This window comes from Kogia breviceps, chromosome 2 (genome assembly GCF_026419965.1).
Source record: "Kogia breviceps isolate mKogBre1 chromosome 2, mKogBre1 haplotype 1, whole genome shotgun sequence".
NCBI lineage: Eukaryota > Metazoa > Chordata > Mammalia > Artiodactyla > Physeteridae > Kogia > Kogia breviceps.
In genome coordinates, this window is record NC_081311.1 from 28,924,574 (window position 1) to 28,941,913 (window position 17,340).

Genomic DNA, 17,340 nt, shown 5'->3' on the forward strand with positions numbered 1-17,340 from the left:
CCTACTTCTCTGCATTTTCAATTAAGAACATAGAACTTAAAACATGGTTAAAAATAGTGTAAACTTTGTTTGAAAAAGTCAGGTTATTAAGCAGCAAATCCAAATGTGAACCTACACATAATTTATGCATTTATGTATTTATGCAATAAGAAATCTCAGCTGTTAGGATTGTCGGTGATTTTATTTTCCTTTTTGCTTGCCTGTATTTACGGATGTTTCCATAATTATCAGGTATTATTTATGTAATAATATTTTTAAAGCAAATTTTTGTATTGTGGTTAAAAAACGTATAATGTAAAATTTACCATCCTAACCATTTCTGAGTGTTTCTAAACTGAAACTCTATACCCATTAGATAACCACTCCCCATTACCCACTTACCCTAATAAAGCATATGTTCTTTTAAACTCAGGGCACCCTAAAATAATAGCAGCCAGACATGCTTGCCAACATCTTAAAGTGTAAACACCATCATTTGGAGGATCACGCAGAGCCATTTTGGTTGTCAACACAAAAAAAACCCACTTTGCTCTGTGCGTATATACAGACTACCTACAGAGATTAATTACGAGAGTAATGTATACTTTAATGTACACATACATACATGTATAATTTAAGGTATATTTTAATGCCTGGCCTAAGGTTAACTATACCTTTGGTTACCTTAAATTGACAAACGATAAAAATATTTACCACTAGTACCAGTGGATACGCTCCAGATTAGTAACATCTGAAAGATGTATACATTTTATTCAAACAGTCAGTTAGTTATTTTCTGAGAAGATAACCATAAGACGGTCATCCAGGAGACCTTCAAGATGGCGGAGCAGTAAGATGTGGAGATCACCTTCCTCCCCACAAATACATCAGAAATACATCTACATGTGGAACAAATCCTACAGAACACCTACTGACCACTGGCAGAAGACCTCAGACTTCCCAAAAGGCAAGAAACTCCCCATGTACCTGGCCGTGTGGCAGACAGGGCCTTCATGCTCCGGCCAGGTGTCAGGCCTGTGCCTCTGAGGAGGGAGAGCCAAGTTCAGGACATTGGTCCATCAGAGTCCTCCCAGCTCCAGGTAATATCAAACGGCAAAAGCTCTCCCAGAGATCTACATCTCAATGCTAAGACCCAGCTCCACTCAATGACCAGCAAGCTACAGTGAGGGACACCCTATGCTGAACAACCAGCAAGACAGGAACACAACCCCACCCATTAGCAGAGACTGCCTAAATTCATAATAAGATCACAGACACCCCAAAACACACCATCGGACACGGCCCGGCCCACCACAAAGACAAGATCTAGCCTCATCCACCAGAACACAGGCACCAGTCCCTTCCACCAGGAAGCCTACACAACCCACTGAACCAACCTTAGCCACTGTGGGCAGACACCAAAAACAATGGGAACTACGAACATGCAGCCTGCAAAAAGGAGACCCCAAACACGATAAGTTAAGCAAAATGAGAAGACAGAGAAACACACGGCAGATGAAGGAGCAAGGTAAAAACCCACCAGACCTAACAAATGAAGAGGAAATAGGCAGTCTACCTGACAAAGAATTCAGAATAATGATAGTAAAGATGATCCAAAATATTGGAAATAGAATGGAGAAAATACAAGAAACGTTTAACAAGGACCTAGAAGAACTAAAGAGCAAACAAACGATGTACAACACAATAAATGAAATTTAAAATTCTCTAGAAGGAATCAATAGCAGAATAACCAAGGCAGAAGAACAGATAAGTGACCTGGAAGATAAAATAGTGGAAATAACTACCACAGAGCAAAAAAAAGAAAAAGGAATGAAAAGAATTGAGGACAGTCTCTGAGACCTCTGGGACAACATTAAACACACCAACATTTGAATTATAGGGGTTCCCAGAAGAAGAGAAAAAGAAAGGGACTGAGAAAAATATATAAAGAGATTATAGTTGAAAACTTCCCTAATACAGAAAAGGAAATAATCAAGTCCAAGAAACACAGAGAGTCCCATACAGGATAAATCCAAGGAGAAACAAGCCAAGACACATATTAATCAAACTATCAAAAATTAAATACAAAGAAAAAAATATTAAAAGCAGCAAGGGAGCCTGCGCTCCACAACGGGAGAGGCCACAACAGTGAGAGGCCCACGTACCACAAAAAACAAAAAACACTAAAAATAGAACTACCATATATATGACCCAGCAATCCCACTACTGGGCATATACCCTGAGAACACTGTAATTCAAAAAGAGTCATGTACCACAATGTTCATTGCAGCTCTATTTACAATAGCCAGGACATGGAAGCAATCTAAGTGTTCATTGACAGATGAATGGATAAAGAAGATGTGACACATTTATACAATGGAATATTACTCAGCCATAAAAAGAAATGAAATTGAGCTATTTGTAGTGAGGTGGATGGACCTAGAGTCTGTCATACAGGGTTAAGTCAGAAAGAGAAAAACAAATACCACATGCTAACATATATTTATGAAATCTTAAAAAAAAAAAAATGGTCATGAAGAACCTAGGGTCAGGACAGGAACAAAGATGCAGACATAGAGAATGGACTTGAGGACACTAGGAGGGGGAAGGGTAAGCTGGGATGAAGTGAGAGAGTGGCATGGGCTTATATATACTACCAAATGTAAAATAGATAGCTAGTGGGAAGCAGCCACATAGCACAGGGAGATCAGCTGGGTGCTTTCTGACCACCTAGGGGGGTGGGATAGGGAGGGTGGAAGGGAGATGCAAGAGGGAGGGGATATGGGGATATATATATATATGTATAGCTGATTCGCTTTGTTATACAGCAGAAACTAGCACACCATTGTAAAGCAATTATACTCCAATAAAGATGTTTTTAAAAAAAAAGTAAAAGACTCAAAAAAAAAAAAAAGATGGATTTCCATACTTCTCTGTGTGTTTCTAACAGCAGAAAATGATTTAGGCCTTGAAATGAGATCAGATCCAGGAACAGATAAAGGCATGGCATTATTATAGTGGCTTTGGAACAGATCTCTGACCGTACAAACAGCAACAAGCTGGAAAGATAATATAATCATAGTTTTAAAAAATCCACCAATGAGGATACAAAGAAATCTAAATGAACCAAACGAGAGGTTGATTTGGCCCACGAGCAAATTCATCTGACCCCTATTTTTGTCTGGTCTCGGAACTAAGATTGGTTTTTACATTTTTAATTATAAAATGTGAAAAAGACTATTCAACATGAACAGCTTTTCAGTAAGTACTGCTCAATTTTGCCTCTTGGGTCACACAGAGCCCCAAATATTTACTATTTGACCCTTTAAAGAAAAGTTTGCCAACTAAACTCCAGAAACGACAAGACCTTTATAAGACAGAAGAGAGCCACAGCAGCTTTCATCTCTGCCTGAAATGGAGCAGGGAGTAGTCTACCATAAAGGGGATTCAGCAGAAATCACTATCTTCTAACAAACTTTTCCAGGCCATGTGTGGGGCTGACAGATTATACTCTAAAGGAGCCAGAGAAACAGTCAGAATGAAACGGGAGGGGAGGGGGCAGGGCACAACCCTTTAAGAATGACATAGCCGCTGTGGATATGACATAAACTGGTTAGAACCAATTAGGTCCAAGATGGCAGAAGATTCAACGTCCAGTAGACCTTGAGCCTCATTATATGCTCATTGTAATACAGCAGCACGCTAAATGACAGGGCCACAGGCACCATGACAGTTCCGAGGCTGACCATAAAAGGCCAAAAGTGGGCGGTGGCTCAATTCCTGGAAATCCCTGCCCCTTCCCCCAAATAGTTAGAATAATCCTCCCAGTCATTAATCTGTTAAATTACCCACCCCATAAAAACTAACCACCCCATATTTTGGGGCCTCTCACCTTTTGAGACAGACTGCATTCTGTTTATGAAATGTGTATCTCTCTAAATAAACCCACTTCTTCCCTATTACTCTGCCTCTCACTGAATTCCTCTGCACTGAGACATAAAGAACCTGAGCTTCATTAAGCCCTCATACCAGGTGTGCAATCTCAACTAAAAGACAGTGGATTCAGGGTCTTCCTTGGTGGCACAGTGGTTAAGAATCCACCTGCCAGTGCAGGGACAAGGGTTGGATCCCTGGTCCAGGAAGATCCCACATGCTGTGGAGCAACTAAACCCATGCGCCACAACTACTGAGCCTGCGTGTCACAACTACTGAAGCCCGCGCGCCAGGAGCCCGTGCTCCGCAGCAAGAGGAGCTACCTCAATGAGAAGCCCGCCCACCGCAATGAAGAGCAGCCCCCGCTCTCCACAACTAGCGAAAGCCCGTGTGCAGCAACAAAGACCCAGTGCAGTCAAAAACAAAAATACATAATTAAAAAAAAAAAAAAAAAGACAGTGGATTCGAGTCCCAGCCCATGGGTTCAAATCCCAATCTGAGTTTTGGCTGGGTTCGAATCCCATCTGAGTTATGCGGTTTCAGACTGCACTCTCCCCAGTTCTTTGCCACACTGGTCTTACCAAGTGCTGAGAACAGTACAACAAAATTGGAGGAGTCAGTTAGGAGAGCTGAGAGTAAACACCGAGGCGTTCTAAGCTTTCACCGACGGAAAGTTAGGGCAAAGGCAGAAGAGCTGAGAGAAACCCTTCCAATGCAATTCCACCTTCACAGAGAGTAAGACCACCCCAATCATCCTTGGAATGGGCAAGGAGGGCAGCAGCAGGGCTGAATGAGATCTCCCAAGAAAACAGAAAGCAGGAAGCAGCAATGGAGGAAATCAACCCAGAGCTTTACCAAGACTTTCCCACCTGAGTTCAATCATCAGAGACAAGAGACGTATACAGCCTGAAGGTAAACCTCATTCCAATGTTGAACCCATAGGCCCACAGCTCACCTTTCCTGGATCGTCTGGTGAGTGGTGTAGATAGTGATTGAGCTTTTTGGCTCTCACCAGCCAAGTCGCTTTTCAGATTTGCATTTATCAAATTATTCTTCTCCTCTGTTGTCAGTAATGTGGGATTTTGGCTGTCTGACCATTCATCAGTGGCAATTTCTGTCAGGTGGCATTCAACAGGAAACCATCCCGTGGCAGGTGGCAGACAACAGGAAATCTTCATTTTTTAACCTTGCTTGTTTGCTTTTCGTCTGTCATAATTCTGGTATTTCTGTTACCTAACCAAACTTGGGTCTACTGGCCCGCGCGCAGTAAAGCCAATCTACTGACACTGGGTTGTGGTGAAGGAAGGTGCAGCATTTGTTGCAGCGCGTCAGCAAGGAGCACAGTAGCGCTGGTGCCCAAAACACCAGAACTCCTCGCTGGGCTTCAAAAAGCATTTTTAAAGGCTAGGTGAGGGAGGGGCTTCCCAGGGTATGCAATCAGCTCACGCACGATTCTCTCTGATTGGTTGATTGTGCGGTAACAGGGCGGTGTCAGAGGGGTTAACATTATCAATCCTTAGGCGCCAGTAGGTCTGGGGGCTAGTGCTCATGATCATCAGGTAGTTAATTTCTTCCATTTGGTGGTGGTTTTAGCATCTGTAAAAAAAGCTCAGGAAATGTGCATAAAGACTATTATCTGGGTACTTCAGAGAGGAGCTAAAGCAGAGGATATGGGGGAGTGGTCTGCCCTAGGAAGACCCCCACAGGGTCCTGCTGGGTTACATTTACTGGCATTTAAAACTATGTTTGAGAAGTTGTTATTATCATGTGCTTCTGATCAGAGTTAGAATACACTGTGTATATTATACACCAGTGTGTAATTCTAAGGCTCAGAGCCTTCTTCCTTCCTCTAAACCATTAGCTTTTTTCATGTTTACCCATTAGTTGTCAATATCTGCAAAATGGAATTCCTTTACCAGGGATGATAAAAATATGCATAAACTTCTATAGGAACTTTTGACTTGAATAAAGGACAATATCTAAGGGGCCTTAGAAAGTCTCTAGCATACAGGAGTCAGCTTTCTTTGATTAGCATACTAAAGCTTCTAAATTAACACAATTCCAATTCATGTCCCTTCAGGACTCTTTAAATAGGCTCAAGAGAGTGAGAAGAAACTGTTATAAAAATTTAGGCAATTAAAAAATTTAAATGAGGACCTATTATATAAATCAAGATTTATAAATTGCCAAACTCTAACAAGTTCTATTCTTTTAAAAAACTGATTGAAAAGCAACACCAGTTTTGCAATTCTAACAAAATACCTGTTATTCTCTGACAATGATGTTAGACCTCTATTTCTCAAGCAAATGGAGGAGTTTTGTTGACTGCATTTGTCTAACAAGTAAGTTGTGAGAGCAAATTAGCTATGCTTGGTAATGTTCATCGAGATTTAAGAGAGGACTTGATGAGTGGTATTCTAAAAATAAAATGAAACCCCCATGATGTCTCTTGCAAGTAAGAGGAACCAAATGTGACTAATAGAGATAATAATCATGTTTTAAAACAAGCAGGGGACTTCCCTGGTGGTCCAGTGGTTAAGACTCGTCACTCCCAATGCAGGGGGCCCGGGTTCGACCCCCTGGTCAGGGAACTACATCATCCTGCATGCCACAACTAAAGATCCCGCATGCGGCAACCAAGATCCCACGTGCCACAACTAAAACCCAGTGCAGCCAAATAAATAAATATGTATTTTCAAAAAACAAGAAGCAGGATTTGTACTTGTTTGTGCTTAAACATTTTGTGTAGCCAAAAAAAGAGAAAGTGGAGGATCTAAATTTCATTAAAACAAATGCTTAGATTATAGAATACGTACTGACACAGGTGGAATATACATATATTAAATGAGAAAAGAAGTGTGTGGTTCTGGCATGAAGGGGCATGAAAGTTACCATTCCATTCTAACAAGTATAAAGCTAAACAAACTGAAAAGTCAAAAATTTTTCTCAGATGGATAAGAGAAGTGAGGTCACAGGGCAAACTGCTGTCCCCCAAATCAGAGAGACAGGCAAATACAGAGAATCACTATTTACCAGAACAAAAATCCATGAACTAAAATTTCTGTGGAACCAGTGCCAGGGTAGGAAAAGCTGAACTATAATTGACTAATTGATAGAGGCTCAGTGTTGGAGAGTCAGGGTCACTGTGAGGTTTTTTTTTTTTTTTTAAAGTATGTAAAATATTTATTAAGGGCTTTGCCTACAGAGGCACAACATAAATAAATTCTCCTGAAATGTGATTAGTGCAGCCAGTTGATATCATCCAGTTGATAATTTGTGGTGGAAAATGCAAGACCTGGGACTAGGTTCCCACATCTGAACTTGGGTAAGTGAAACAGAGAAGGACCCTATGGTCCTTGCCCCCCATGTTCTCAGCCTGCTTTTTGTCTGTGGAAAAACTTCAGCCAAAAAATAACCTTAATCAGAGAAGTGAGAAAATACAGAAACAGTCAAAGGACACCAAATAATAATAATTTAGTCATTAAGCATAGCCAAAGACTTTTAGTTCCTCTCAAGGGCTATAGATAATAATTCTGAGCCATATCCTGCGAGCTGTCTTGTAAATACTGAAACCCCTACCAGGTGGAAGAAGTTAACTACATGATGACCAGACTGTAGCCATGACTTAAGCTGCCACAGCTCTGAGAAGTGGCCTCGAAGAAATGGGAACAAACCGACCCTGGAACTAAAGACTAACTGTACTTAAAACAATCAAGATGACACTGATCAGACCACTGATGGCCAATTTCAACATGACTGTCAGAGCTGACCGTGCTGTTTCTGCATGTAGCCCCCTCCCTTTGTCTATAAATGTTCTTGCCCGCTGATTGTTAGTGGCAGGGAGTTGGCCTTTGGAAAGGCGTCCACCCCCTGCCGCGGTTGCTGGCAACCAAAATAAGACAAACTTTCCTTTCCACCAACCTTGCCTCTTTATTGGCTTTTAAGCTGTGAGCAGCCGAACCCCACATTCTGTTACACAAGTGCATGAGCAAAGGCTCTGCTCCAGGAGCCACTCCCTGCAACTGCTATTCTGCCACTGCCTCTGCCAAGTCTGTTAGGCAGATATAAAAGCGCAAGCAGGACTTGCTCCACAAACAACCATCCCAAAGCAGGGGGCACTTAATTCACACCTTCAAAACCTTGTGTATCTTCCACAACCACAAGTTTCTCTCATAAATCTTCAAAGGTTTCAGCTGGAGATAAGTCAAGGCGATTAAAGCATGTGTGAGCTCTGGGAAGTTTTTCAGGACTTCTCCATTGCTATATTGTAAACAGCTGGGGACCACTGGAACCATAAAATTAGGCAAATCCATTCCTGGGTACTCAGGATGTTTCCGTGACAAACTGCAGTAAAACTGGATATGCTTCTCAGTGTCCATCAGCAGAACAGCCTTCCAGAACCACTGAATGACAGGGTGCTCTGGGCAGTAGTCCTTCTTGTATATAAATGTTGACTCCAGTCGTTCACGTCCACATTGCCAAGGCTGCACATCAGCAACTCCAGCTTACTTTCATCAGCATTGTTAATCAAATCAGTAGGAGGCAGTTCTGTGAATCCCTCCAAGATGGCATTCATTTGCTTCTGGATCTTGTTCACAAATCTCCACTGGATGACTGAGTCTCAGTCAAGTCCGAGATATCAAAAAGATCCACGGGGACTCAGTTATAGGGGAACCCCGCACACTTTTGTGAGTTTTACCTTGAGGAGGTTCTCACAGTGAATATCGGAGAAAAATCTCCTAATGCTTCTGGCAGGGGGAGGGGAAAATTAACCATTTGAAATATACCAGAGCATTCTATTCCTCTTAAAGTCTGCCCTCAGAAGAAACTATTTAAACAGAGCTTAATCTGCTGGGTTAAGCCTAACCAACCTGGGGGGAAGAGAAATACCCAACTCCAGCCCACTCTAGCCTTCTTGTCGCACCTAAGGGAGGGAGCTGAGAAGCACTTGTGAAGTTCACAGTCCAGAGGCACAGTCTCACTAAAAAGGCTGAGATCTAATCACTGGACCATAAAACATTTCCTCTCCCTCCACTCCTTACCACCACATTACTAAAGGTCTATTTTCAGCTGTTCCTTTTACCCAGTATGTCATGTCCAGCTATCAAGAAAAAATTACAGGGCATACTAAAAGGCAAAAAACACAGTTTGAAGAGACGGAGCAAGCCTCAAATATGGCAGGGATGTTGGGATTATCAGACTAGGAATTTTAAACAACTATGATTAATATGTTAGGGGCTCTAAGAGATGAAGTAGACAGCATGCAGGAGCAGCTGGGCCACGTAAGCAAAGAGACAGAAATTCTAAGAAAGAATCAAAATGAAATGCTAGAGTCAAAAGCACTGTAATAGAAATGAGTAGAAATAAAGAATGCATGTAATAGGCTTATTAGTAGACTGGACACAGCTAAGGAAAGAATCTCTGATTCTTTGGTCCAGTGGTCCAGTGGTAAGGACTCTGCATTTGCACTGCAGTGGGGAAGAGTTCGATCCCTGGTCAGGGAACTAAGATCCCACAAGCTGCACAGCATGGCCAAAAAAAAAAGACAAAAAGAGTAGAAGACAAAAATAAGAACAAAGAACAAGGGCAACAAGTATAAAACAATAACAAATATGGTAGATATTAATCCAACTATATCAGTAATCACTTTAAGTATCAATGGTCTAAATATACAAATTAAAATAGAGATTGTCAGAGTCAGTAAAAAACAAGACCCAACTATATGATGTCTATAAGAAACCCACTTTAAATATAAAGACACATATAGATTAAAAGTAAATGGATGGAAAAAGATGTGCCATGCTAACACTAATCAAAAGAAAGTGAGAATAGCTATATTAATTTCAGAACAACTTCAGAGAAAAGTTATGTGGGATAAAGAGGGACATTACATAATGATAAGGGGATCAATTTTTCACAAAGACATAACAATCCTTAATGTGTATGCACCTAACAGAGCATCAAAATACATGAGACAAAAACTGATAGAACTGCAAGGAGAAATAGATGAATCCACTATTATAGTTGTAGACTTCAACACCCCTCTATCAGAAATAGACAGATCCAGCAGGCAGAAAATCAGTAAGGGCATAGATGAACTCAACAATCCCATCAATCACTACATATAATAGACATCTATAGACTACTTCATCCAACAAGAGCAAGATACACATTCTTTTCAAGCTCACAGGAACATTCACCAAGATATACCACATTCTGGACCATAAAACACCCTTTAATAAATTTCAAAAAATAGGAATCATACAATACTACTCTCAGACCACAATGGAATTAAACTACAAATCAATTACAGAAAGGTAGCTAGAAAATGCCAAAATATTTGTAGATTAAACAACATTATACTAAATTACACATGGGTCAAAGAAGAAATCTCAAGAGCAATTTTAAAATATTTTGATTGGAATGAAAATGAAAACACAAATTATCAAAATTTGTAGGATGTAGCAAAAACAGTCCTTAGAGAGAAATGTATAGCATTGAATGTATTTATGAGAAAGGAAGAAACCTAAAATCAATCATCTTAAGTTTCCCCCTTAGAAAAATAGAAGAAAGAAGAGCAAATTAAAGCCAAAGTAAGCAGGAGAAAAGAAATAATAAAAATTAAAGCAGAAATCAATAAAATTGAAAACAGGAAACCAAAATAGAAAATCAATGAAACCAAAAGCTAGTTCTTTGAAAATATTTTTAAAAATTGGTAAGCCTCTGGCCAAACTAATAAAGAAGAATGAGAGGACACAAATTACTAATATCAAAAATGAATAGAGGCACTTCCCTGGTGGCCCAGTGTTTAAGACTCTGTGCTCCCAATGTGGGGGGGCCTGGGTTCAATCCCTGGTCAAGGAACTAGATCCCGCATGAAACAACTAAAAGATCCCACGTGCCACAACTAAAAGATCCCATGTGCTGCAACTAAGACCTGGCACAGCCAGACAGATAAATAAATATTTAACAACATCAACAAAATGAAGAGCAAGGACATCACTACAGATCTCATGGACTTTAAAAGGATAATAAAGGAATTCTATGAACAATGCTATGTCCACCAATTTGATAACCTAGATGAAATGGACCACTCTTTGAAAGACACAGTGGGCCAAAACATGCAGGAAGGAAGAGACAATCTAAATAGGACTGTACCTATTAAAGAAATTGAACCAATAACTTGTAACCTTCCAAAACAGAAATCGCCAGGCCCAGACGGGTTCTACCAAACATTTAAAGAAGAAAATACACCAATTCTCTATAGTCTCTTTCATAACATACAAGCAGAGGGAATATTTCCTAACTCATTCTATGAAGTCAACATTTCCAAAATACCAAAACCAAACAAAGACATTACAAGAAAACTACAGACTAATATCTCTCAGGAACATAGATACAGACATTCTCAACAAAATATTAGCAAGTCAAATTGAACAATGTATAAAAAGAATTACACACCAGAAACAAGTGGGATTTATCCCAGGTATGCAAGGCTGGTTCAATATTCAAAAATCAATTAATGTCGGGACTTCCCTGGTGGCCCAGTGGTTAAGACTCCATGCTTGCAATGCAGGGGACCTGGGTTTGATCCCTGGTCAGGGAACTGGATCTCACATGCCACAACTAAGAGCCCACATGCTGCAACTAAAGATCCCACATGCTGCAACTAAGACCTGGCGCAGCCAAATAAATAAGTAAATATTTGAAATAGTTGTTGCAAACTGGAGGTCCGTGGGCTGAATTCAGCCTTTATAAGTGTTGTGTTTGGCCTGTACAGTTAAAAATTTCTTAAAAAATAATTAATTAATGTCATCCATCACATCAGGCTAAAGAAGAAAAAAATCAGATGATCATATCAATAGATAGATGTAGAGAAAGTACTTGAAAAAACCCAATAGGCACTCATGATAAAAACTTTCAGAAACTAGGAATAGAGGGGAATTTCCTCACTTGATAAAGAATATCTACAAAAAACCTATAGTTAACATTATACTTATGGTGAGAAATTAGAAGCTTTCCCACTAAGATCAGGAACAAGTCAAGGATGTCCCTCTCACTACATCTTTTCAACACTGAACTAGAATTCATAGCTAATGAAAAAAACAAGAAAAGGAAAGAAAATATACACTGATTGGGAAGGAAGATATAAAACTGTCTTTGTTCTCAGATGACATGATTGTCTATGTAAAAAATCCAAAAGATTTGAAAAAGACCTCCTGGAACTCATAAGTGATTATAGCAATGTAGCAGAATACAAAATTAACATACAAAAGTCAATCACTTTCCTATATACCAGCAATGTACAAGTCAATTTTGAAATTAAAAACATAATACCATTTATATTAGCACCCCAAAAAAGAAATACCTTGGAATAAATCTAACAAACTATGTACCAGGTCTATATGAGGAAAACTATAAAACCCTGATAAAAAAAATTCAAAGAAGAAATATTTCATGTTCATGGTTAGGAAGGTTCACTATTGTCAAGATGTCAGTTTTTTGTAACTTGATCTGTAGATTTAATGTAATCCCAATCAAAATCCCAACTTATTTTGTGGATATTGACAAACTGATTCTAAAGTTTATATGGAAAGGCAAAAGACACAGAATAGCCAACACAATATTGAAGGAGAAAAACCAAGTTGGAGGGCTAACACTATCTGACTTCAGGAGTATGATGGAAAAAACTGACAAATAGATAATGAAACAGAAAGCAAGCCCAGTTAATAGATCCTTATAAATATAGTAAACTGATCTTTGACAAAGGAACAAAGGCAATACAATGGAGAAAATATAGTATTTTCAATAAATGATGTTGGAACAACTGGAAATCCACATGCCAAAAAAAGAAAAAAAAAAGAATCTAGATATATACCTTACACCCTTCCCAAAAATTAACTCAAAATTGATCAAAGACCTAAATGTATAAAACACAAAACCATAAAAGTCCTAGAAGACAACAGAGGAGAAAATCTAGATGACCTTGGGTTTGGCAATGACTTTTTAGATACAACACCAAAGGCATGACCCATGAAAGAAAACAAAAATAAATAAGCTGAACTTTATTGAAATTAAACATTTCTGCTCTGCAAAAGACACTGTTAGCTGGAGGAATCAGGCACCCTGACTTCACGCTATATTACAAAGCTACAGTAATCAAAACAGTATGGTACTGGCACAAAAACAGAAATATAGATCAACAGAACAAGATAGAAAGCCCAGTAATAAACGTATGCACCTATGGTCAATTAATCTACAACAAAGGAAGCAAGAGTATACAATGGAGAAAAAACGGTCTCTTCAATATGTGCTGGGGAAACTGGACAGCTACATAAAAAGAATGAAATTAGAACATTCTCTAACACCATGCACAAAAATAAACTCAAAATGGATTAAAGACCTAAATGTAAGACGAGATACTATAAAACTCCTAGAGGAAAACATAGGCAGGACACTCTTTGACATAATTTAATTTCCTTTTTTGGCAGCAGGTGTAGTGTATCTTGAACTCAGCAAGGCACCTGACAAGATACATCATGTTTTCTATGGACTGAATGAGAGCATATTTACATGGACCTTTAATTGCTTGAACCACTGTATATTCTAAGAAATTAACAGAATGATATAAATGATATAACTGGAGGAAGATCTCTACTGGTATTCCAAAAGGGTTTGCAGTGGCTTCAGCACCTTCAACATTTTTATCAATGATCTACAGGCATTAAGAGAACTCACATTTAATGGACATCTTATATGTCAACCTCACATGGGTTTCTTAAATAACAAATACATTTCTATGTTAGGCACTCTAAAATTTTTATCTAAGTTAATCCTCACAATAATCCTATGAGGTAGGTATTTTTACTCCAATTTTACCAATTAGGAAACTGAGGTTCAGAAAGGTTAAGAAAATTGTCCTATATTCCACAACTTACAAAGAATAATGCTCCATATCGGTATAGCAAAAACATCAACAGATGTCCTCCCACACCTTTACAAGGTAGAAAAGACTGGAGAAAATATGCTCTGGGGAGAAAGTCCAACTAGATCTCCAAGATTTTACAATTTAGTGTATATAAAATTTTACACAAAAGACAAAAATAGTGTGATGATTCCCTTTACCGAAGGATACACCACAGGATTTCTTTAAATCACAAGCTCTCCTGCTGCCCTGAAGATATAATCTGAATATGTCAAATACATGCACATTTTCAGGAAAGCTCCTATTCTATCAGATGAGGTTTTCTGTGAATTCTCTCTTTTAAAGTGTAATAATTGATATTTAAAGACTGTACTAAGAAAGACTGCAGCATGTAAAGGAGTCAGGAAACCTGGCTGGACTCTGGCTTTAGCTCTGATGGTCTTAGGTAAAATGATTTCTCCCAGATCTCTTCTTAATGGTTTCCAAAAATCTCTTCTTAATGGTTCAGTGTATGTGTTCTGTAAATAATTGATTGCATAGAGGTAATTCAGTAGGAGGGAACATTTGTTTTTTGGGTTTTTTAAAAAACTTTTTATTTTTTTATTTTATTTTTTTTTTAACATCTTTATTTGAGTATAACTGTTTTACAATAGTGTGTTAGTTTCTTCTTTACAACAAAGTGAATCAGTTATACATATACATATGTTCCCATAACTCTTCCCTCTTGTGTCACCCTCCCTCCCACCCTCCCTATCCCACCCCTCTAGGTGGTCACAAAGCACAGGTGAACTCCCTGTGCTATGCTGCAGGAGGGAACATTTGATCATAGTGACTCAGGAGAAAAATATGCTCTATCATTTCTACTTAGTAAGCAAATGTTGATTAATAAGTGGTTGCACTTAAGAAACTTTGAAGAATCTACAAAAGTTCAATGTTCAAGATAACCAAAGAATTGCATACTTTTAGTTAATGATTACATATGAACTTAAGAAAGGTTTTCTTTCTTGTGCAATATCTTAAAATAGATATCCAGTGGTAACAGTAAAAATATTTTTTCCCTTTGTATTTTTTAATTGGGTTTAACATTCATCTCCTATAGCATAAACTAAAAACTATAATATGAATTAATCAAATAATTACTTCCAGGGCTTCCCTGGTGGCGCAGTGGCTGAAAGTCCACCTGCCGATGCAGGGGACGCGGGATCGTGCCCCGGTCCGGGAAGATCCCACATGCCGCAGAGCGGCTGGGCCCGTGAGCCACGGCCGCTGAGCCTGCGCGTCTGGAGCCTGTGCTCCACAACGGGAGAGGCCACAACAGTGAGAGGCCCACGTACCTCAAAAAAAAAAAAAAAAAAAAAAAAATTACTTCCAAACTCTCCCAAGATATTCTGTACATTTTTGTGCTGCTAAAACAAACAAAAAAATTTAGAATAACCAGAGACCAAAAAGGATGTGCAAGTAATTAATTTTAAAAATATTTTTACTTATGGTAAACCTATGTTTTTAATATTAAAACCTGAAATATAGTGAAATTCTTCTGGAAGAATCAATTGCAAAGCATAGATTTAAATAATTAATAAACTCATTGAACTAGATTTAAAGCCTACCAGGAAAAGAGTCAACTACTAAAAGATGTAGTTTTTAAAAAGAACTTGTACTGGGCTTCCCTGGTGGCGCAGTGGTTGAGAGTCCACCTGCCAATGCAAGGGACACGGGTTCGTGCCCCAGTCCGGGAAGATCCCACATGCCGTGGAGTGGCTGGGCCCATGAGCCATGGCTGCTGAGCCTGCGCGTCCGGAGACTGTGCTCCGCAACGGGAGGGGCCACAACAGTGAGAGGCCCGCATACTGCAAAAAAAAAAAAGAACTTGTACTTTACAAAATAGTAAAAGTTATTGACAGTACAGAATACTGTTCCTGGTAGAGTCAAAGAATAAGCTTTTAACTGTCAACAAACTAGAGAGAATTGGATGAGCAGTTCGATGTTTTTCAGACAGAAGCGTATTAGAATAAAAAAGAAGTAATTGAGAATTCTCTGGTGGTCCAGTGGTTAGGACTTGGTGCTTTCACTGCCCTGGCCTGGGTTCAATCCCTGGTTGGGGAACGAAGATTCTACAAGCCACGTGGAGCAGCCAAAAAAAAAAAGTAATTAATTTAGGTCTTTACTTCACATCATCCCATTAAATAAATAAATAAATTTTAAATGTCTTCGAGGAAGACATGGAATCTTTCTTTTATAAATTTATTTATTTATTTGTTTGTTTTATTTTTGGCTGCGTTGGGTCTTTGTTGCTGCACACAGGCTTTCTCTAGTTGCGGGGAGCGGGGACTACTCTTCATTGCGGTGCGCCGGCTTCTCACTGTGGTGGCTTCTCTTGTGGAGCACAGGCTCCCAGCGCACGAGCTTCAGTAGTTGCGGCATGCAGGCTCAGTAGTTGTGGTACACGGGCTTAGGTGCTCTGTTCATGTGGGATCTTCCCAGACCAGGGCTTGTACCCGTGTCCCCTGCATTGGCAGGTGGATTCTTAACCACTGTGCCACCAGGGAAGCCCATAAAATATATTTTTGATAGGTCATAAAACACGAGAAGAAAAGGGGCTAGCATAAAAAGATGTGCACTGGAGAGAATAATACTCTTCTGAGTCCTGGAAAAAAAAAAAAGGTGATATCAGCCAGCCCTCTGTATCCCTGGGTTCCACATTCACAGATTCAACCAATCACGGATCAAAAATATTTGAGAAAAAAAATTCCAGAAGGTTCCAAAAAGCAAAACTTGAATTTGCCATTCACTGGAAGCTATTTACATAGCATTTACATTGTATTTACAATGTAAATTTACAATACAACTATTTGTATTTACGTTGTATTAGGTATTATAGATAATCTAGAGATGATTTAAAGTATACAGGAGGATGTGGGTAGGTTACAGGAAAATACTACACTACTTTATACATGGGACTTGAGCATCTGCAGATTTTGGTATCCAGACCAGAGAGGTCTTGGAACTAATCCCCCCTAGATACTGAGGGAAACCTATACTAATACAAAAGCAACCAAACAGGAAATACATCTGATAAAAATAACATGGAGGGGCAATATAAATAGTAATTATCACATGGAAAACCACATAGCTTTACCAGCAATTAAATACGAGGAAATTAAAAAAATTTCTGGAAGGATACAAAAGAAATTGTTAATGGTGGCTGCTTTCAGAAGAACTGGAGGAATGAAGAAAATAAGCTAAAAGAAAGTACACATAAGATGTTGAATTCTGTGGAATACTGGTTCCCCCAAAACAGTACCAAAACAACCTGTTAAGACAGAGCTGAGTTTATTCTTATCACAGTAAGAGATAGCACTATCTTAACATACACTGGCCTTTTTACTAGGAAGTTATTTAAATTCATAATACCAAATGCATTCTTATAATTTATGATGGGACTAGTACTATTATTATTTTATAGACAGTTTTGTGAATTGAGAACATGAAAATGGCCAAATTAG